This window comes from Pangasianodon hypophthalmus, chromosome 13, assembly GCF_027358585.1.
Source record: "Pangasianodon hypophthalmus isolate fPanHyp1 chromosome 13, fPanHyp1.pri, whole genome shotgun sequence".
Taxonomy (NCBI): Eukaryota; Metazoa; Chordata; class Actinopteri; order Siluriformes; family Pangasiidae; genus Pangasianodon; species Pangasianodon hypophthalmus.
In genome coordinates this window covers 4943464-4967189 of record NC_069722.1, presented here as the reverse complement: position 1 = coordinate 4967189, position 23726 = coordinate 4943464, and the positions used below count along the sequence as shown (strand labels likewise).

The 23726-nt window shown below is 37.5% G+C and overlaps 1 protein-coding gene across 1 annotated transcript in view; it reads left to right on the top strand.

Annotated features, from left to right (window-relative positions):
* The first annotated feature begins 15004 nt into the window (after positions 1–15004).
* srcin1a (SRC kinase signaling inhibitor 1a) overlaps positions 15005–23726 on the top strand; it is a 163053-nt gene continuing 154331 nt past the window's right edge. The window contains exon 1 of the mRNA XM_034310031.2: positions 15005–15133. The gene's annotated coding sequence lies outside the window, so the exon portion shown is untranslated. The remainder of the gene's footprint in view (positions 15134–23726) is intronic.

The following is a 23726-nucleotide window of genomic DNA, read 5'->3' as shown; positions in this document are numbered from 1 at the left end:
TTACAGTAGGTTTTCTGTGGTCTTATGAAATGACTGAACTGTTGCTATCTGAGCTCTGTGTATGACGTGTGTGTGTGTGTGTGCTGGGTGGATTGCTGGTATTTCTAAATCAGATCACATCAGCTTTTCTCTGACACACAGCAGAGGTTATGAGACACGGAAATACACCCCTCAGGCTCAGCCATCTACAGCGGGCTCGTAATATAACCACCTCCAGCGATGCACACACACGTGCAGGAGTGTCTCCCCTGATTCTTTCATTTGATGGACAGCTGACAGATTTGGGTTAGCTTAGTGAACTGTGGCTTTGGTATGAATGTCAGACAACAAGCAGGATTTCTGTGATTAATTCAAAGTGAGAAATCTGACCTGAACCTACAGTTGAACCGGAGTAATGCATTGTGTAATGTATGAACCAAAAAAAAAAAAAAAAAAAAACAAGCTCCAGTCCATTATGAGATTTTTTATTTTATTTATTTTTTTTTTACTGATATTGGTAACATTCATTTGTGTACTGCTCTCATTAAACAATCAGGAGCTTATTAAATGTAAATCTCCATCTCATAAAAAAAAAAAGCTGACATAATTGATATTAAATTCTGTCAAACTGTAGTCTTCATTTCATTCACTCATTCATCTTCAGTAACTTGTTTTGGGTTTGTGGTGGATCCGGAGTCTATTCCCTTGATGGGACACCAGTCCATCACATGGCACCATGTGCACACACACATTCACACACATTCACACACTCATTCACACCTAGCGGTGATTTAATGTAGTTTTTGGGAGGTGTGAGGAAACCAGAAAACCCGGAACAGACCCACACAGACACGGGGAAAACGTGAAACTCGGGACAGACAGTTACTCAAGCTCAGGACCAAATCCTGGAGCTGTGAGGTGACAGCTCTACCCCCTGCGCCATCTTGGTGCCATTATAGTATCTTTTCATCAGCTCTCCTTCTGTTACAGCTTTTCCTTTCCTTTCCTCTGGCAGTCCTCATCTTCTCGTCTCAAATCTCCACCACTGAGCTTTGAGAGGAATCTAAGATTACTGGCTCCTTACTGATTGACTGTAACAATATAATAATGAGGTTTGATGTCTCTTGGGCTCTTTGCTACACAGATATTAATTATCAGACAAGTGACACCCCCGGCAGGGAGGCTTTACATTGCATTACTTCCAGTGCAGATCCTGGCACACTTCCACTGATGCATCCTGATGCTCTTCTGCATGGACTTTTCTGCACTTGTGGCTCACAATCTGCTCTTGTGGATAGTCCCTAAAACTTGTAGCTACCTTAAAGATTTCCCAAAATGCCCAAAGGATCTAAATCAAAATCTGGATTTCTGTAAAATTACTTTGTCACAATGTCTGTTGGTAAAATAGACAAATGAGAAACTGTCCTAATGTTTGCTTACTTCTTGTTTAGGCTTAATAAAAAAAAAATAAATAAAAAAAAACCTGTTCCAATGTTTGTACCTTGAAGCCACTCACAGACCACCCTGATAATATAGCATGAAATGACCACTAGATGGCGTCCTACTACACAATGTTCTGTTTTTCACACCGGGCCAACTTATGCATTTCCGCTTCATCATGTCACACAAAACCTGCGACACATCACACCATCTTGTCGTTCATTCTTTTCCTTTAACAGCATACCCCTAAATGCTTTATTCCTTATTTGTTATTTATGCAGTTTGTTTCATTCTCGTCACTCTTATTATAACGCCATATAAGTTTATGCTTTTTTTGTACACTCAGAAAAAAAAGTTCAATCTAGAACACTTTTTCAAACCTCTGAAAGAACTCATAAATTTATTTAGATCCCTACAATAAAGTGGAACCCTTAATGATCCAAAGAACCCTTTTAAAGCCCCTTTTTCCATACATCTAGCTCCTGGATAATAAGCTTTGCACTTTAAAAAGGGTTCAATTAAGCACATTTAATGGTTCTTTGCTTTGTCCCTCTGAGGGAACCCGAACAGGGTCTCTGTATGATTCCAGATAAAACCAGTAGGAAGCTAAGAATCATTAACTGTTCAAACAACCAATGAAGGAAACTTTTTTTGGCTTTTCAGTTATCTGGAAAAAAGTTTCAACTAGCATCATTAATGTTTCTTCACTTTCTTTCTCTGATTACAGGTTCTATCTGTAACCCTTAGTAAACACCTTTATCTATGTTGGCTTGAATCTATGTTGGCTTATAGTTACTGGATAATAAGCTTTACGATCTTCAAAAAAAAAAAAACAAACAAAAAAAAAAAAAGAAGTGGTTCCAACTAATGCCATTAATGTTTTTTTGATTTGCCTGTCTGAGAGTTTAACTATCCAAAGACACCCAAAGGAACCATTTTTTCCATAAGGGTATAGGTTTTTGGAAAAGTAAAAGAGCATAAGAAGACCTCAGAGAAACATTATAACCCTAGTAGATCAACACTTCAGTATTCGATGTAGATCCCAACAAAAGAAAGTTTTTTTGTATAATCCTATCAGAAAGGACTTCAACTGTCCAGCAGAACCCCCAAGAAACTTTTTTTTTTCTAAAAGTATAGAGTTTTGAAAATGAAAGGAGGATAAGAAATTACATATATGAAGAACCCAAAGAAACATTATAATGCTAGTAGATCATATACACTCTTAGTTGTTAATGCTTAAATTTAGAACCCTAAAATGCTTCCAGAAGAACCCTCTTAGAAACCTACAACAGAAAGTTTATGTTATTAAGTAAAACCTCTTTAGGACAATAAGACCTTCATTAACCATTAAAAGAAAAAAAGCAAATTTTCCCCTAAGAGTGGATAAAGTTTATCTAAATTTTTTTTTGTTTTTGCTTTGTTGCTCTGAGGAACCTTTTAAAGGTACTACCTTTAGCAAGCTAAGAATCCAGAACTATCAAAAGAACCCATGAGGACTCCTTTCTGACAGGGTTATACATAAACTCTCTGTTGTCTCTAATTCTACAAACTACAACCCTTAAGTGTTCTTCCAGAGAATAAAATCAAACAAGATATATCTCAAGGGGATGTCTGTTATGCTTTCTTAAAAACTTTTGCCTGGGAAAGGAAATATAGTGTCCCATTAAAACTCATATAATGTATGTAAGAAAACCTTCAAAATGAGTTTTTAAGGTACAAAAAAGGTATAAAGTATTCACTTTTGTATCACTCCAGTGACAATAAATAGCATAGATTAATTGTTTTTTTCTTCTTCTTCTGAGGCTGTATCACTGCTAGATATTCAAGATGACATGGATGATTGAAAACCTTTACAGGCAACAACGTAAATGACGTCATGAACTGGTTTTAGCCAACAAACCTTTTCCTGTCCTTTTGTTTATTCATCTTCAGTAAGCACTTCATCCTGGTCAGGGTCATGGTGGATCCGGAGTCTATCCCGGGAACACCGCGTGCTAGTCAGGAATACAGCCTGCATGGGACAACAGTACATCACACACACACATTATTACACACTCATGTGCACCTAAGGGAAATTGATCATAGGCAATCCACCTAATGTGTTTGGATGATGGGAGGAACCCAGAGGAAACCCTTAGGAAACCCACTCAGATATGCATAATCAATAACCCAAGTTTAAAATCGAACCTAAGACCCTGGAGCTGTGAGGCGGCAGTGCTACCCACTGCACCTCTGTGCCATCCCTAATTCAGTACTCTCCATCCTCCATGCCACCACGCTGTCACTTCAGGGCTTTTGTGTTTTTATTGATGACCTGTTGAGTATTTATTATCAGGTTCGAGAGCACTTAGGCAGGATTTAGCCATATGCAGTGATTTAACGAGGATCAGTGATGGGGATCGGCGCTCCAAAAAAACAGTGCCAAACAAGATGATGGAGAGAGCAGGGCATGATAATGAATTTATGCCTGAGATTTATGTTGTTTGGGATTTGTGAGAGCAGCTCAGTGTGTCTGTGTGCAAGAAAAAAAATCGGAGGTTATCAGGTGGCCCTAAAGTTGTCTCCCATCTTGCACATTTTCTGCTCAACAAGATTTCAGGTGGCCCAATCACCAAGGAGATGTTACCTTGGAAACAGCACCTTACTTATTTATAGAGATGGGCAAGACAGAATAAGTGAAAGAGGGAGAGAGAGATAGAGAGAAAGGAATACACTTATATATAATAGTAATATAACAAATATCTTAATCTCTTAGTATCACTCATTTTCTGTGTAGGGGATTAATTTAGAATTAAATTAATTGCAAAATATTCACAGACGTCTGAGGCTTCAAGGCAGAGAGGATTTTATTTTCCTCACTTAAGAAGAGATACTCAGCTTTATAAGAGTTAATGTAGCGTTAAACAATAAGTAACCGATCAACATAAATCAATGTGAAGCTTCAGGAACTCAGAAAGGTCAAGGACACCCTACAGCAAAGGAAATCAATTCTAGTCCTGATGACTCCAGCACTGGTGATTTCCCTCCGTTCAAACACCTAATAAAGCCAGTAATTAACTGCTCGGTGTCATTAAGCACAGAAATCACAGAACGGTCCTGTACTTGAGTCCTTCATGACCAGACTTGATTGTTTTTGACCTTTCTGAGGTCCCTGCGTTCTTGGAGCTTCACCTTGATGCTCCACTTTAACGCTACATTAACCTCGCGGACCTGAACACCCCTGGAGCAGTTGAGCACAGAGAACACACACATAGGCACTGATGTGCATAATGCACGATAAGTTTAAGTTGTTTTTTTTAATCATTGTATCATCCAGCTTATTAAGGGCTTGATTATTAACTAACGAGCTGAATCAGGTGTGTTGGGAGGAGAGACAGCTGTAGGGTAAACTGTAGGTAAGAGGTCCCTACGACTGGATTTGGGACATAAACGTCTGAAGGCCTTCAATAACTGTGTGATGAGTCGCTTTTTAGTTTCCTGATATATGGTGGTTGGAGGTGAAGGTTTGGAGATGATAGAGGGAAATGTTTATATCTTTCTCTCCATCATACCATCCATCACCATTTCTAGCTATAAGGGGTATAATCAGTCGTTTACAGCCCCTGAACTACCAAGCCAAGATAATGTATAATAATATAAAATTTTCAATAATCATCCCTGCATCCATCCATCCATCCATCTATTCATCCATCCATCCATTCAACTATCCGTCCATCCAACCATTCATCCATTCATCCATCCATCCATCCATCCATCCACCCATCCATCTATCCATTCAACCATCCATCCATTCAACCATCCATCCATCCAACCATTCATCCATTCGTCCAACCAGCCATCTATCCATCCATCCATCTGCCCATCCATCCATCCTTCCATCCATTCATCCATCCATTCATCCATTCAAGGGTGGACACAGACTGTCTGTGGGTCAAGGGCAAAAAAATAAAAAGGGCACCTGGAGAGCACTAACTCACTAACTCTCACACGTGGGAGCATTCAAAGGGCACAACATTCATTCATTTTCTTGCATATAAGGGAACCCTATAGGGCACTGCATCTCATTTTCTCCACTGGAAGAGCACCCATTAGGGCACTTCATCATGGTCTCATGTTTTTTGCACAGAAAAGCACCTTAGAGCATCACATTTTTTCCATTTGAAAGGCAGCCATTCGGGCAGTTCATTACATTCTCCTTTCCTTGAGGGCAAATGCCCCTCCCCTGAGTTTGCCAGTGCATCCGTCCATCCATCCATCCATCCATCCATCCTGCCATTAGAAGATATCCTTCATATCTCCAGTTTGCATCCTGTCACCTCTGGCTCCCTATGATACATCATTTAAAGACAAATTCCTCTGATTATACAACATTTCTGCATAATTCACTCATTTCAAAGTTTGTTTTGATGAAAAATGCACTGTTCTAAAGAATTATTAAGTCAGAGTTGTACACAACAGCAGTGACAGGAAGCAGGGGGTGGAAATTTAAAAGCAACTAAAAGAACATTAGTACAAAATATTACAAAAATGGAAACATGACTATGGTGCTGAATGTCTTAGAGACTATTTTACAGTAGTTTTATGACAGGATTTTGATCCATGATCAAAGCAATAAAACACTTGGGGGCAGGCTATTAGAGCAAAGTAATCAAATATGCGGTGGTGGCCCAATCCGACGCCATGTTATTATTTTCCTATAACAGCACATTCAGATGATGTTTATTCCTCTTGTACCACAGAAATTTGCAATGATTACAGTTGTTTATTTACTAAAGAACAACACGTCATAGCTTTTACCAGTTTATAGTTATGTTTTATGTTGTGGAACATCAGTAAGGCAAGTTAGTTTGTTATCTAACTATAAATTTTTTCTTGTCTTTCTCAAGACAAGAAAAAAAAAAGTGCAGCTTCTAATGTTACCATGAAACTGTAAAGTGCAAAGTAGATTTTTTGTGGATAACGTATTAGAACGAGGGCATTAGTTATAGAAAATGAATCATATTCCAAAAAGTCTGTGATGCAGCAAAAATGCAGTGGATTGATGAAGAAAAAGCCAAAATAGGAAAAGTCCAGAAGCAGAAGAGCTCATGGCAGAGAGAAATTGGTGGGGTCGGAGCAGCAAATGTGCTCCCATGCTTACCGGAATTGAATGTCTGTGTTGCCACAATTGGCAATTCACAAAGTGCCACTTATTTAACAAATGCGGACGTGACTGGAGAGAAAACAGTGACTGCGCAGTATATCTCTGACCACAAAGACTTTCAGGCTCACATCAGCCCTGTAGCCTTGGTAACCTTTTTTCATCTGTCTAAAACTAACTGAAAGGACCGGACCAATACTAGGGTTCTCTGATTGCCACTATGCTGAGTCACCGATTTGGGACATAGAATTGATTTTAGCTATAAACATGACATTTCAGGATTTAGGAGAGAACAGTTAGAACAATTCAGAAATGTTTTTGTCTCTAAACTCTCAGGAAATTGTAATATTTGTGGTTCATTTCATAAAAAACTCTACACTATTCTTCAGTTCTTCGCTTGTCCCTCTGCATGTCCCTTGGTATATTCCATTTTTGAAGCCTACGAATGCTTATTATCCAGTGAAGCCTGAAATAACCCCTGATTCTCTTCATTCATTTCCAGTAACTGCTTTATCTGGGTAAAGGTTGTTCCTGGAACACTGGATGTGAGGCAGGAATTCTACATTATAGAACACGAACACGAAAGAACACCACGTAGACACAAGGGAGAACATATGAAACTTCACACTGACAGTAACCCAAGCTCAGAATCGAACCAGGAACCCTGGAGCTGTGAAGTAGCAAAACTAACTGCTGAAACACAGAGTGTGTTATTCTCAGTAATCCTGTCTCGCTTCTGTGTGTATTGTAGCATTCAACTCTTGCATGTCAGTAAAATCACATGTGCATCACTAGTTGCACAGGACTAACACACACACACACATACACATACACACAAAGAAATAAAAAAAAATGCAGTGGGAGGATTAGAGCTAAGCAGTAAGTGAGGTATTATTCCAAATGAGATATTCAGTTAATCTATAAAGACACACACACACACACACATCAGATTCAGTTGTAAGCAGCGAAGTGGGCGCTGTGCATTAAAACACAATCAGAGATAATAGTTTCAGTTAGCAATGTCTTTTTTTCTTGTGCCAGTTTCAACTGCACTAATAGTTAAACAAATAAAAAGACAGATATTAAGTAATTCTGGTTTATCAAAGAGTCATGATGCAGTTTTGTAATAGTTGAAGCATATATGTTAACAAGGACAAAATCATAAAAATTCATGCAACTCTACAAGGCCAGAGGAACCTTATGGCCATATCTTGAGTAAATAAACTGGAATATATTAGGATTTTTTTTAGCCTACCACTGTAGCTAAACATAACCTCTTATTATACTATCACACTACTACGTACTGTATATTACACTTTCCTAGAGTTTCTCTGATGAATACTTGTAGACGTAATTCGCTGAAACATGTGCTGTAAAGGAAAACAGGAAGAGAAGAAAACAGATTTTCATAGACTGACCATGAACAAAGAGTTAGCAGCATTAACATTTATATGGCACATTTATATTAATACGTTATTGTTTCTATAGCAACCGCAAATTCACGGGGACTTGTGTGGTGGACGCACTAACAATAAATGGATTTTAAAAAGTGTTATTAAACAGTATAACAAAGAAAAATGTATAATTGTTGATATGGTGAAGTTTGCGGTGTGGCCTTGTTTATTTACCATTTATGGAAGGAGTCTCCAGTGTCAGCACTTCGTAACATTCAGGAAGTTTTCCTCCACTGGAAAGTCTTCAGGACAAAGGAGTTTCCACTTTCTTGGTAAAATGGCAAGCTGAGTTTTTTTTAGTATTATCTTATTAACTTCAAGAGAGAGAAAAAAACAGAGGCTTGTGAGGAAACAACGGTTTAATAGCTGCTCTAACGTAAGGGATACGCAGATGTTCAACATTCAACATTAGATGTAACTACAAACGGATCAAAAGTATGACATGTCTTGCTTTAAATAATAAAAAATTGTCATCATTGGCAAACTGCTGTGGTATAAAAGGAATAAAACACTTCAGGATGTGCTGTTATTGGAAAATGATCAACTTCAGGGTGGTAACAGTAACGCTGCGTCATTTCAGGCTCCGTCACACCACCCGGTCCCTGATTGTTTTCCTTTAACAGCACACCCCAAGTGTTTTATTTCTTTCTTCATTACATTCATACTCATTGCTACATGACATTCATCTTATTGCTATATTTGTCTTTTGCTTCCTTCATTCCTTCATTTTTTTTCCTTCATTACTTCCACTGCTTTTGTGGAAAGCAATAAAAAGTTATATATATATATATATATATATATATATATATATATATATATATATATATATATATATATATATATATATATGACTCATCATATCTACATTATATATATATAAATATAATGTAGATATGATGAGTCACCATAACTATCATCAAACACTGTAAAGAAATAAAGAAATCTGAGCAGGGAAATTTAGACTACTCTTTTTCAAACCAATGTGATGTGTGGGATGTGTGTGTACACTCACAGTGGTCTGGCTATTATTGTATTTTGTGTGTGTGTGTGTGTGTGTGTGTGTGTGCGAGTGTTTGTGCGTGTACACACTTTTCTCCTCTGTTTAATGGTCTCCCTCTGATCGACTACCCGTCTCCTCACATCAGCCATCACATGTCCGCTCCCACATGTAACCACAGGCAGGCACGTGAGACACACTCTAGAGACTGGATATTGTGTGTGTGTGTGTGTGTGTGTGTGTGTGTGCGTGTGTGTATTTCCACTGCTTCTGCAGAAACTCATATTTAGAAACACACTGTTCCTCATAAAAATCTTGACTGCGGTCTTTACCACTTTTGAAATGGGTATGGTTGTACTCTGCTGTTCCTGTACTGCGTAGATTGCCGATTCTCTTTCTCTCTCATTAACCTTCATGTTTTGTTCACTAATTAGCAGCGGATGACTGATTTTCTGTGCTCAATTTAGCAGGCCATCGCTTTTGAATTTGTAGCAAAAGAGTTGGGAAATGCGTTGTAAAGTGTGCACCGTGTCTAACAGTCATCATTAGTAATGCAAAACAATATTTATTAAAATCAGATGCGGTGAATGGAACAGGAACTCAATCTATCATTACAAAAAGGGTATAATGGTCATTTTTAGACAATGATATTGCCAGGGTTTTTTTAATGCTGAAAATACATTGCGTAGTAACATAATTTCAGTGTGACTGTGAAATATTTACAGATAGATAGATAGATAGATAGATAGATAGATAGATAGATAGATAGATAGAAATTTGCTTAATGGTTTCTATTAACCATTAAAATAATTAGATACAGAAAAAAATGCTAACAGAAACTATTAGGTCAATTTTCATTAGGAAGAGTTTTCTTTCCCCTGGCAAAAAGATTAATCATATATTTTTTTTCATTTTTATTTCACCTTGGCACTTGGTTTGACCTGATTAACATCATCTCTGTAATATAAATATGCCTTTTTTCCCCCTCCACATTAACCATAGAAACTGAGCCAAGCACATAAAGTAGTATAACATCATCTGGAGTGTTGTTCTGCTTTTCAGCACAATAATAAAAATAGAGATTTCAAATCTCTCCACTCATTAACCTTCATCAAGTTCACGTGTATACCCAGAGCTCACATCAACCTCCTGAAATGTCTCCCTTTTAACCAACACTCATCCCGCCATCCGAAAAACACACAGCACCCGCTCTCCGTCAACCCAGTCGCCATGGCAACCGAGGGCTCTGGACCGTCGTGCTGAGATCTGCTCTGTGCTATAGGAGAGCTCGAGATGTCTGCTAGATATAGCTGCTTTAATATTTATAGTCTTTATTTACATATCTATACATTCTGATCGATGCAGGATGGTAGAATTTTGGATTGTTAGATTTGCTAAATAATTAATAAAATCAATTTTAGAAAGATCTTATAAGCTACATATATATATATATATACATATAGATATAATGATGGGGTAATACAGGAGAATCGAGCAGTATGAGATATAGCTTAAAAAACGTATTGGATTTTTATTGAGGTAAATCTGGAGAGGGATGTATAAATATTATACAAATCGTGGTGCTAATGGAAAGCATCATTGGCTCAGGCAGGAGACGGACGTGATCAGTCATCCACACCCACTGTAATCACCAGAGGATATCCCATATAATAGAAAACTAACATTATTCCAGAATATATGGGATGAAACTGGCAAAATCCCAACATTTCTATTTTTCTCAGATGTTTACAGAAGTGGCTGCATGTTAATAGCTAAAATGATGATGTTATTTTGCTCAACATTGAAATCATAATTATTCTAGTCTTATTGCGTTGAAGTATTATTTATTTATTTATTTATTTTAAATAAAAAAGCATTTTCCTATATTTATCTCATTATCTCATTGTGCTTTACAAGCCTACATTCATTCATATGATTCAATCTTTGAATTTAATTAGACTGATGCATAGTCACATTAATTTAGTGTTAATTTTTTTTAGGTATAAACAGAGAGATTAAATGGAGAGCTTGTAATTTAATGTACCAGACTGAAAAAAAACAGATTAATATGATTAATCATACAGACCTATTATAGACTCTGGCAGTTTAACTTATCACATAATACAGTAAATAAGGAAACTATTGTGTGTCATACATCATGTAGTGTTTTTATTCCCCTTATACCACAGCTAATTGTCAACAATTACAATATTTTATTTATTAAACAATGACTTTTTGTATTATATGTTTTATCCATTTGTAGTTATATTTGATGATGTGGAACATTCATGAAACAAGGTGGGTCTTGTAATCGCTTATGTTATAGCAGCGATAAACCGTTGTTTCATCACATCCTCTGTTCGGAAGACTTTTTCCCATGTTGGAAAAGTTCCAGCTTTACATCTAACCATTTCTTTTCTAGTCTTGTCTCCACCCCTGTCCTGTCATTCATTCTTGGTTTAACTCTTGCTTCGTTTATCTTTGTCTTGTTATGTTCTAAGTTTCTTGATCTTGTTTTTCCTATGTTTTTTTCCTACATCCATGTTTCCTAGTTTTGACCCAGTTTTCTTTTCCGTATTATGGATTATCCTTGTTTGATGCTGGACATTGATACTGATTCTTGGATTTCCCTTAATAAAACACATGCTGAATATACACACTTGCATGACATGTTACACCCTGAAACTGGAGACTCCTTCCATAAATGTTAAGGAAAATATCTCCTTGCAGAAAACCTCACCATGTCAGCAATTACACATTTTTATTTGTGTAATCCATTTTTTTATTAGGCTTCCGTTATGTTGAGCATCTACCATATAAGTCTTTGTGAAAGATCTGTTACTATAGCAACAATAACATATTAGCATTAATCTGCATTAATATAAATAAATCTGTGATTTGCCTTGCAGCAAGAACTATTTTCTGCTAGTACAGAAAATTAATCAACACCTCCTGACCAATCAGATTTGAGAATCTATATATCATAAACAGTTACAATTAGCAACGCAGATGTTCACGTGTCCTGGTACGTAGTAAAAAAAAAAAAAGTGTCCCGTGGCACTCATCACACACATGTGATTTCTCTTATGTGCTTGCTCATTAACATGTAGAAACGAGCTGCTGGATGCTGTTAAAGCATCTGTGTGTGAGGCAGCGTGTGTGTGAGGCAGGATGAAGAGGCGGAGGTGCGATCAATACACCTCTTGAAGTTTCCTGCCGTTCTCACGCCTGGCTTGAACAGGAATTGCACGTGGGTGTATGTGAATTTGTGTGTGTATGTGCATATGTGTTTAATGTGCTCCACGAGTGTAATATCCTGCACTACGCTGCATTCTGAGACAGTTCTAATGCTACAGTGTACAGAACCTCATCAGTGTGTAGCCATTGTGTGTGTACTGACAGAAGAGACAGAGGAGGGGAAAGGTTATAGAAAGACACACTCCTCTCGCTGTCCTCGTCAGCCTTTCCCTGCAGTCAGTGCATTAACGAGAGGATGACATGTTATTAGAAAGTTAGAGAGAATAGGGGTCGAGTACAGCTCGGTGCCTGAGGCGGAATGAGGGAGGGAGAGAGAAATAGAGAGAGAGAGAGAGAGAGAGAGAGGATCGTCTATTCAGCACTTCTTTATTACTGCTACAAAAACCAGGCCACTGAGATGGTCACAGACACACTTATTTTCAAATAATCACCCACCCCCACTACAAACCTTCAAGATGCTCCCCTTATGCAATCCTTATGCAATGTTTATATATATTACGATACAGCAAAATTTATTTAAAATACATGTGGCAGCCTGGGAAAACTCTTCACATGGTCCAATTTTGACATTTTCTACTATACAAAGTTTTACAGACTTTCCTGAACTGAAATATATTCCTCTTTTTTGCATGTAGCTTAGCGGTTAGCACGTTTGCCTCGCACCTCCGGGATTGGGAGTTCAAATCCTGCGTGCGGAGTTTGCATTTTCTCCCCATGCTTCGGGCGGGTACTCCAGTTTCCTCCCCAGTCCAAAGACATGCGTTATAGGCTGATCGGCATTTCCAAATTGTCCATAGTGTGTGTGTGTGTGTGTGTGCAATTGTACCCTCCGATGGATTGGCACCCCGTCCAGGGTGTCCCCCGCCTTGTGCCCCGAGTCTCCTGGGATAGGCTCGAGGTTCTCTGTGAACCCGTGTAGGATAAGCGTTACTCTGTAATAAATTTATATGTACGTTTTTATCATTTTAAGACTCTCAAGAGGGAAAAGCAAGAAAATTGCATTTAAAAATTTAATTCCAGTTTCACTAAAAGACACAGCATGCCTATCTCTACACTTATAACCTAATCCACTTACAGAAAAGCAACACTACTGCCAAATTGTAACAAATTACATGGTTACAGTCTCTGCCTCATCACATGAGGTAAAAGTCAGTCACAGCATTTAAACACGAGCCTCTTCATTGTCTCTTCACTCAACTTCTATCTGTTTATCTGCTGATTCATTCAGCCAGTTCTGTTCTGTTGACTAAATGTTTTGTTATAAATGTCATTTATTAGGTCATTTACACATTTAACACTTATTGTCTGTACATAGTGTGTATGTAAGCTCTTTTCTTTGTTTTGATGATGACGTGATGGTGCAGAAGCATTGCAGACATATTGACAGCCAATGTCTGATTACAAACCAATCAGACTACAGCATGTAGCTTTCCAACAACTTGATCAAAGCATGACACTCACTGGGTAAGAAGAATCTCACTTAGCTAGTGAGGTTTTAGATATCTTAAACTGCTTTTATCACTGTATTTGTTAAAATTGATCCTTGTAATGATCTTTGCAGGTAGGCACCAAGGCAAAGTTAGATCGTAACCTAAAGAATAATTTTCAAATCGTTTTTAAAAAGACACTATATGGCACACTATATGTGCACACCTGACCATCACACCCATATGTTTCTTCCCCAAACTGCTATCACAACATTTAAAGCACATAATTGTAAAGAATGTCTTTGTATGTAGCACTACAGGTTCCTTTTACTGGAACTAAGTGGCAAAAACCTTTTCTCAAGCCTGCACAAAACCCTGACCTCAGCCCCACTGAACACCTTTGAGATGAACTGTGACTCCCAGACCTCCTCGCCCAACATCAACGCCTGACCTCACTAATGCTCTTGTGGCTGAAGGAACACAAATCCCCACAGCCACGCTCCAAAATGGAGCTTATTATAACAGCAAAGGGGGACTAAATCTCGAATGCGATGTTCAAAAAAACACATATGAGAGTTATGGTCAGGTGTCCACAAACTTTTGGCCATATAGTGTATATTTATGCTTTCCTCAATAGAGATGTGAAAGTATATTATCGACAGTAACATCTTAATTTTAGTCAAAAAGTGATTATGCATAAAATTTGGCTGTTTTTTTTTTTTTTTTCCCAGAACTCAGACATAGCGACATCCAAAGGTTTTACCCAGACCTCCAACATACTGTATATTTGAAGATATGTACTGATATTTCAAGAAAGATATATTACCTGTATGTATATAGTGACTGACAGATGCACAACACTGCAATTAACATTGCATTCATGACTAAATAGGAACAGGATGTTTATGGCCTCCAAGCATGAAAAATCCATTTGAATGGTTCTTCAACTCATAATTTCTGCTCTGAAAGTGCCATGAAGCAGACAGACAGGCACAAATGCAGGTTTTCTGTTTTTATTGAAATCAATATGGCAGACAAACAACAAGACTAAACAATATTCAGAAACATGAGGCAGGCAAATAGTCAGTCATAAACTAGACAAAAATAAATGGCTAAAGGTGAAGAATACTTTGGCTAAAACATTAATTGAGACAGACACAGACTCATCTTAGACACAACACAACCCTGATAGTCTGGGTTATTTAAAAGGAGTAGTGTGCTTGCTAACAGGTGAGTGTGATTAGTACTCAGGTGACTTTAAAAAGGGATAGGTGCGTGACTGGAGGTCATGTGATGAGATGAGTTAAGACACATGTGTAGCAGAAAGTCTTGAGTTTCTAAGAGCTCTAGCTGTCTCAAAATGGTGGCAGACAGTATATAGAACTAAGTTTTAAGGCTTTTAAGTCAGAGTTTCCAGATGTTGTGAACACAACCTGAGGTAAGCTAGATAATTATTTCTATCACATTTTCAAACCTGTGTAATGTTAATGATGAATAAGTGTAAGTAAAGTATCAACTGCAATCTTGAGTTAAAGAAGTAAATTTGTAAATTGATGCTTTGCAAGATAGCTAGTATATTTTCTAACTGGCTAGTCTGTATCTATGTGTTTTGATTTTCACTTAGTTGAATGATCTTATCTAGAACTTAACTAAATAACTTATTTAGTGTATAAGCTAACCATTAATTTAATTATGCGTGGATTCCTCAATGATATTTTTCCTAAGGAACTGGAAAATACTTTTAGAAAGCTAGATAGTCAGCCAATTGTCCAATATATTGCACCATATTGTCATACTTTTTTTTTTTCTTTCTGCACATGGTGAATGAACAAGTAATCATCCTTGCCTTTTTCCATTTTATATATATATATACATATATATATATAATTACACGCACGCACAACATATGCTAACTCAACAGCAGCATGCGCACTGTTGCAGAAAACCTGCTTCATAAATGCCTGTTTTCACTCTCTGTAATTCGCACAACAGAATAAAGAATAATTGTAGTGTTCTCGGTGGCACTCCAAAGCACTGCTGATTTGTTAAATGGCTGCTCTGCCATTCTGATGTATTCAGAGATGAACCAAGAGACTGGTCACAAAATAAAATGTTTTTTTGGTTGCTTATTGCAGGTGAAAATGTCAAAACCAACAGCACAGCTGAATGACAAAATTATGTGCAAAATACTGTTTACAAAAAGCCTAAATATCAGCCAGGCAAACCTTACTGGTGGATACAGAAGCTTCAGATGGATGAGAATGCATGTAAGCCAATGGGGTGGACAAATCAGTAACCAAGAAGATTACACGTCTGGTTTAATAGTTGCCTGGAACGTGAGTAAGTTCAGTAGGCTAGCGGTCATCAGCATTCTCTCTCCTGACTTTACAAAAGCAAAAAAATTTTTTTTTGGTGTATGTGTGTGTGTATATATATATATATTATATATATATATATATATATAACAAAATGCACTTTATAGTAGCGTACTCTACTTGTTCTGAATCCCACCTCCTGCTGCACTACACACATCGGCTTTCACTATGTGTATTAAATAGCATGCATGGATGATTTTTAGAATGAGGAACACGCAAGTACTGACGGAACTGAACATAATAAAGATTCTAGCCAGACATGGAGCATATCGTTTACATGTAAAATTAAAAGAACAATCTGTAGACAGCCCATGTTTAAAAATAACCCATCTATCAATCACAATTCAGAGGCGTGTTTATAATGTTTTAAACGTTTTCACTAATGAATGACCTGGTACATGCTATCTTGTTTTGTGGGTCGTTCCTGAAAGCCTTTTTCACAAACCATATGTGCAAAGTGTGTTACGTAGCTCTCACAGTTAAACAAGCAATAATTTATGCAAAACATAGCTAGCCTCTGAAAAAGCTTTTATAAAAAAAAAAAAAAAAAAAAAAAAAAAAAGGTTGTGACAATGAGATGGGAGCTGAAATTGGGATTAGTATTTAAAGCAAAACTGTAAATATTTTGCAACGAATGCTGCACAAAATGAAAGATGAACTTCAGTAGCAGTTATCTTTCCCACAGTATAAGGGCAGTGTAAAAGTGACCTCGCATAGAAATGGCACTTCATAATAAAGTTTATCAACCAAATCATGAAAATAATATGCTGAATTCCTGCTCAGGAAATAAAATGTTCTGTTCTTTCATTTCTATCTCCTCGTCCTCTTGTTCTTCCACATTAGAAAACCACATTTTTTTTTCCTTCTCTGAAGTTCTTGCCTCTTGATGACTTGTTGAGGTGTCTAAATCTCATTTCTAAATGCTTTTTGTTCTTTTCAACATGCCCAAAGCCCTTTTAGAGTGAGCAGTCACCAATACTTTATATACATGGCCTGTAGGTGTGCAACTGGTATTGGCAAATGTCATACTTGGAAAGGAAAATCACCCAGGAGCCATTCTTTACTCTCTGGCAGATTATACTTGGCTCAAATGAAGGCTTCATGAGTACTCTTGGCCATAATGTCTGTAAAGAGTCCTTGGCAGTCACACCTAACTTTCAAGAGGCTGGGGATATGTATAAGGATGAGTATTTCATCCACTACACCTGTAATGGACAGATTTACAGTGGTGTAGAAGCTTGTTTTTGTTGCATGTTGCATGCCTTTTTAATAGCAGATACGGAGATAGTGGCCTAGATAAACCCAAGGACGACATCAGTGGTGACACTGCACTGTGTTATCACCTCCAAACTGCTGTAAACTCTATTCTATTTAAATGTTATAACTGAATTACATGTAGCTTTTATGCCTATTGTATCATCTTTGTATGAGACACACCCCTAATATGAATATTTTCATATTGTTTATTATTCAGATAGATAGATGCTCTTGTTCAGGGGCATAAATGGATTTAAAATGGATTCATTGAAATGGTGATGTTTTCTAACTAGGAAAGAGAAAACGAGACTAGTGAGGGAATGACTGTTTTATAGCTGCTATAAAGTACATGATAACAGGAACCTGTTTCACAATTCTGTAGTACAAGAGGGATTAAACACTTCAGGATGTGCTTTGTATAATAAAATAATCAAATGTTTTTCTGTAATACTGGTAACTCTGCTTCAATATCTGGCATCAGATGTGCAAATGTGTGATATACAGTATCTTGAATAAATAATAATAAAAAAAAAAAAAACTTTGCCACTAAAAATGTTAAGAATCTTCCTCATACTGAGACGACATTTTGGGAAAATGTAATACAAGTAATGGGTTTATTTTTTCTTTCAAAAGCCAGAAACAAGCTCCTGGTAATTGTATTAATTTGCATGCTATCGCTGTTCACAAATCGACTTTCAGGCTGTTGTAAATCACACTACAGCTGCTTAATGAATCTGTTTTGCACTTGCAGGTAGAAAAGTCACAGGCCTTCTTAGTAATGCAGCTTGCATATTTTTTGCAGGTTTGATGAAGTTATTACACATTCAAACCTTGAGCAATTTAGGGCTTAATTCAGGGCATTTGTTCATCACGTGTTGTTGTTTTGGATTGTTGTTCTTTTGCTGCAGAACACACATACAGTTCATTAAGGAACATTTTGACATCTTTTTTTTGTAGATACATACATAAACCACATTTTTCCCCTCCAAGAAAGTAGGGGTGTGCAAACTTTTGCACTCAATAGTATTTCGAGAGTTGCCCGGTCATTTAGGATTCGTGTTCACAAGCTGTGAACTAACTCTGACTCACACGTTTCATCATCTTGTTGTTCCAAAAGTTTGTTTTTCTCTTCTTCAGCTTTTTTTTTTTTTTTTTTATTAACGCCCCTCTGAGTCAAACGGCTGCCTCAGTTCATTTTGAGTCATCAGTCATGCAGAGTTTTTGAAAAGGTCACTCAGAGCTTGTCTTTTTTTTTTTTTTTTTTTTTTGACGTACCAGTCATTGATGTATGAGCGCTCGGAGTGAGAAAATCCTGCATGCTAATTCTGAAAGGAATAAAAATGCTCTACTCTCAGTTCTCCACAGCTGTCCTTGAGAGCAAATCTGGCATTTATCACCTACAAAGGGGAACATGATGCCTATTTAAACGTGCAAATGAGCTGACTACTTGATAAAAGTGTCAAATTTGCAATATGAATCTCTTTCTCTCTCTCGCTCTTTCTCATTTTCTCACTATACCTCTGCATCTTTATGTATTTTTCTTACTATTTTTATTAACGTTGATGCAGAATATTTTAAAATCAAGTAGGCTCCTTTCACTCAAGTATATAAAAAAAAAATAAAAATGAGTATTACATGTTACTTAATCCAATTATTCTTCATCAGAAATCAGATTTATTGAAATCTAAATGCACTGCAGTGAACATTTGGATAAATGTAGCAGTAAATCAACTCCACTTCCCACGATTCCCAGACGATGAACATGTCACATGACACTCAAGCAAACACCTGTTCACAATCACTCACACACACACACACTGTGTTTCGAACACTCCTTGTGAATTCTCACTCCAGCATTGTACCTGTGATGTGACTAAGCTTTCTGCTCGTTGCCTGCTTGTCTCGCTGTTTCGACCTCTGCTTTGTTTATTGTTTTCCTGTTTGCCAATCTCCTGATCTCCTGCCTGTTCACCGGTTTGAGTATTGCCTAGCTCATTTCTTTTCTTTGCTTTTTAATAAAAGCCAAACGCTGCACTTGGGTTCATCTGTCTGACTTCATGACAGCAAATATGAATACAAACTAAAAAGAAAAGAACTGTAAATGCAGTATAACACTTTTCCATGCCAAATATAAACAAATACTCTACTATATAACCCTAATTAAGTCATTATTTAAATTTACTAAACGTTAACAAACAAACAAAAAAATAAATATCATGTTAAAATAACTTGTTACAGGTTAGTCTATGGCCTATTTAATATCATTTTTGTACAAGACATCGGTAGAATTTGATTTTGGTGATTTTGGTAGAATTTGATTAGAAGCTAGCTGTTTTGAAAATGAAAATTCATTAAAATATATCATTTGCCATTAATGTTCCCTCCAAAGTACACACCTGTCCTATCTAAACTACACCTAAATAGAAGTGAAGGAGGTGGAGCTTCCTGAATTGGCAGGACAATACAGACACATCCTTGTTCTGATTGGTTGGACGTTGGTGTTCCAACATCTACAGTTGAGCAGATATTTTACTGATGACTAGAGAATTGGAATTCATGTGGCTTTTTCCCAGATCACTTTATTGTGCATGCACATATCACCATCATTATCATCATGCAGTGTTAGCAGCACAGCAAAACAACTACGGAGGAGAGTGACAGCTTGACTATCCTTCAGTGGGAGGATCAGGAAATCGGGGATTTACTTGACATTTGGGGAATTGATCTTTGAAAAAATGGAAGGAACCAACTGAAAGCTAATAGTGTTCAAAACATCATATTTGCAAAGACTCCCTCATGATTATGAATGCGAACAGTCAAGAAAGTCAGATTCCCATAGAGGTGAAAACTATGATGGATAGCTATTTTACGAAAGTATAAAGAAGCCCTTGGATAAATTACATTCTCACACTTGCAAATTTGGAGCAATTCACAACTCAAGACAGATGAAAATACAAAGATTAAAGTACGGGTCAATTTCATAAATTTCTCGGGTTTTCAAGGTTCTGCAGCCCCGGAGCTTCCAAGGCTCCCAAGTGTTTAGCTGAAGGCACACAAGGACACACAGCTGGCAGTGCATCAGAGAGGGACTAAACCCAAAGATGGAGATGATGGAAGTAAATCAGCTAGTGTATGGCCATCTCTAATCTCTCTGTCTTTGCTATGGGACAGTGAGGGATCAGCTCTCTGGGGTATCACTTTCCCACAGCACCTATACATTCCACCAGATCTCAGCATATTCTCCATCCTTTTCACTTCCCCACCTGCGTATCATAAATTACATTCCCCCTCTGCCATTTCTCAGCCTGCAAATGGTTGAATAAGGTATACACCTGCAAATCAGTGCGAGTGCAGCCTTCCAATAAAGCGGATTGTGAGAGGTTATTAGTTTTATTCCAAAAAAGTAGTACAACAGTTACTGTTTAACATGCGCATAAAAATACAATCATTTGTCAATTGTACTGTATATGGCAGCTGCTGCATCCTGGCTGCTGAAATAAGTAAGTAATAAAACACTTTGGGGTGAGCTGTTGCAGGAAAATAATCAGTGATGGGGTTACAAAGCACTGACACTGGAGACTCCTTCCAAAAATGATAAATTTTTTAACTTGTTTATGTAAAATATCCATATAAATTAGCTGTTTCTATAGAAACGATGCCAGACTGTTAGAGCTGCTGTTGTAAAAACGTAATCAAAAAAATTGAGATTTAAACCCCGCTTCAGTATAAATGCTATGTTTACATCATTATGCTACATCATTAGGCATCACACATTAGAGGCACATGATCAGCGTCTGATATCGAAGAATCGTATTTGTTGCCAGGCATTAAGGAAACACTGAAAACAAGTTAATAATAAGCATATGAAATGTGGAGTAAGCAGTTAGCTAGCATCAGTCTGTAGAAAGGGAAAAAAACAGCTAGTTTAGCAGTTTAACAGTGGACTGCTACTGATATTGTACAGCTGCATGGCTGGTTTTTTTTTATCTGGCATGATATTAGTGCAGAAGCTGTAACAAAAACCTGTGACATTCACTAGCCTGTAAAGAAAGAGTGTATCAAAAGCGAGAGAAAAAGCAAAGCAACCATTCATTTTCGATGTAAGTGCGCAATGCGGAGCTGCGATTTGAGCAACAGCGAAATGTGAATTGAAATTTCCCCAACTAGGTATGACACAGAAAAGCGACAAATCCAGAAGGATTGGCTCGAATGATTCCTCGAACCGGTTGTATGGTGCGTGTGGTCCGACGTTTCTTCTGTTCCTCACTCACAACTTTAGTTCAACGTAGTTCCTACTCATAAACATTAGTGCCTATAAAGTGCTGGAAGAAGAAGAAAAACTGTTTTCATCTTATCCTGTTGAGACATTACAAAGCAAAATAAAGCTTGGTTTATTTTGTTATCTGGTAGTTATATTCTTCAAATTATTTGTTGTTAAATTTTGTGAATGAAAAATCTGCTTAAAGGTTTTTATTCCCGTGTTTTTTGTGGATATAGTAGTCACATTTAATTAAAAGCCCTGATAAATTAGGCATTTCAAATCCAAATACATTTGAGGCTGAAAGTTTGCATACATCTAGAATAAAGACATTCAAACGCAGTGGAATCTTCCTGATTTGTTTAAAGAGACTGTCAGCTTGGTGTATGTAAATGTTTGACCCATTGGAATTCTGATCAATAAATCTGTCTCTTAGCTATTATTTTGAAATGACCTCTTATGGAAATAAAGTAGATGTCCTAATTGATATAACACAAGAAATGTATGTAACATGAAATGTGTGGAGTTGTGAAAACTGAAGCTGAATATTTGGACACGGATATTTTAATATATAGATGTTTGGAGCACTAAATGAATACGGATAGTGGCACTGCGTGACAGCTCTAGCCTATAGGCTGTGAGATCTGTCACACATTGTGTTTAGTCGCAATGACGTGACAGTGAAGACCTGCTCTGTGCCTTTGATTGGGCGCCAATCAGGCATGCATGGTGGTTTGACATACTGCAGCTAATTTTAGTCCACTGTCCTTCCTTCCCTCTTCCCCTTCCCCCTCTCATTTCTGCCTCATACCTCTCTCCTTTCATCCGATTCTTTTCCTCTCTTACCCCCGTCATGCGCTAGTCTTCTCCTCCAGTCTCTCGCCTCAGCACCTCTACATCCCTCTCTCTCTCTCTCTCTCTCTCTCTCTCTCTCTCTCTCTCTAATCACTATGACCTTGCAAATTACTCTGCTATTATAATCATCATTGTCATCATTGTGGTGCCTCAGCTCTAGATTGAAATCTGAAAGCCTGATTTTGTGTGTGTGTCTGTGTGTGTGTCTGTGTGTGTGTCTGTGTGTGTGTCTGTGTGTGTGTCTGTGTGTGTGTCTGTGTGTGTGTCTGTGTGTGTGTCTGTGTGTGTGTCTGTGTGTGTGTCTGTGTGTGTGTCTGTGTCTGTGTGTGTGTCTGTGTCTGTGTGTGTGTCTGTGTCTGTGTGTGTGTCTGTCTGTGTGTGTGTCTGTCTGTGTGTCTGTGTGTGTGTCTGTCCATGCCATTGTGACTGAATACAGATCAATGCAATACATAATGTTTGCCTGTATGTGTGTGTGTGTGTGTGTTTGTGTGTGGCCAGTGACCGGTGCTTCAACCCTTTCAGATGTTAATTAAACCCCTTCTGCTTTTTCATAATTCCAGACAGTAACACCAAGCTTTAAATGTCACTCAATACAGCACAACATCGGCTAAAGAGAGATGTCACTCAGTAAACACTCATGTACAATATAATAAGGCTTCTAAATAAGACACTCTGATTAGCTGCGTTGCAGGCTATTGGTATGATTTTTTTAAAAAAGATTTTTAAAGTGTGTTTAAATTACCATTTCATACATCACCAGCCAAGAGGCTGGATGGAAACAGATCTCAGTTTCTATGAATTTAAAGTGATGCCAGTCCTCCAGTTAGAAAAAAGCAACCTTTTTAGAAAATGTATCTCATTTGTAAAACTAGCATGCCACTTTTCATCTCCTTCGTATTAAAACAATTCGATCACTTAAGATGTCTGTTATACTGTAGAAATTTCAATTTCATCCAAAAGATTTGCACATTAAGTCACATTTACATGTAATGTCTTCCACCATATGGCAAAGCAGGCGTGTACCTAGGGCTGTATTCAGAGATGATGATTTAAGTTATGCCAATGTTTACATGGGGAAATTTCCTCGTATTCAGAATCAAGTTATGCACCTGCTAAGGTTGAATTTGTGATTATGAATAATCATTCCAATCACCTGCATATAGTTCATGTCTCTGAGCTTACCAGATTTTTCTCGAGTAGAAGCACCAGACACAGGGTTTTAGCATTTCAACCACCACCTATAAACACACTCACCTTTAAACCTGAAAAAATAAGGGATAGAAAAT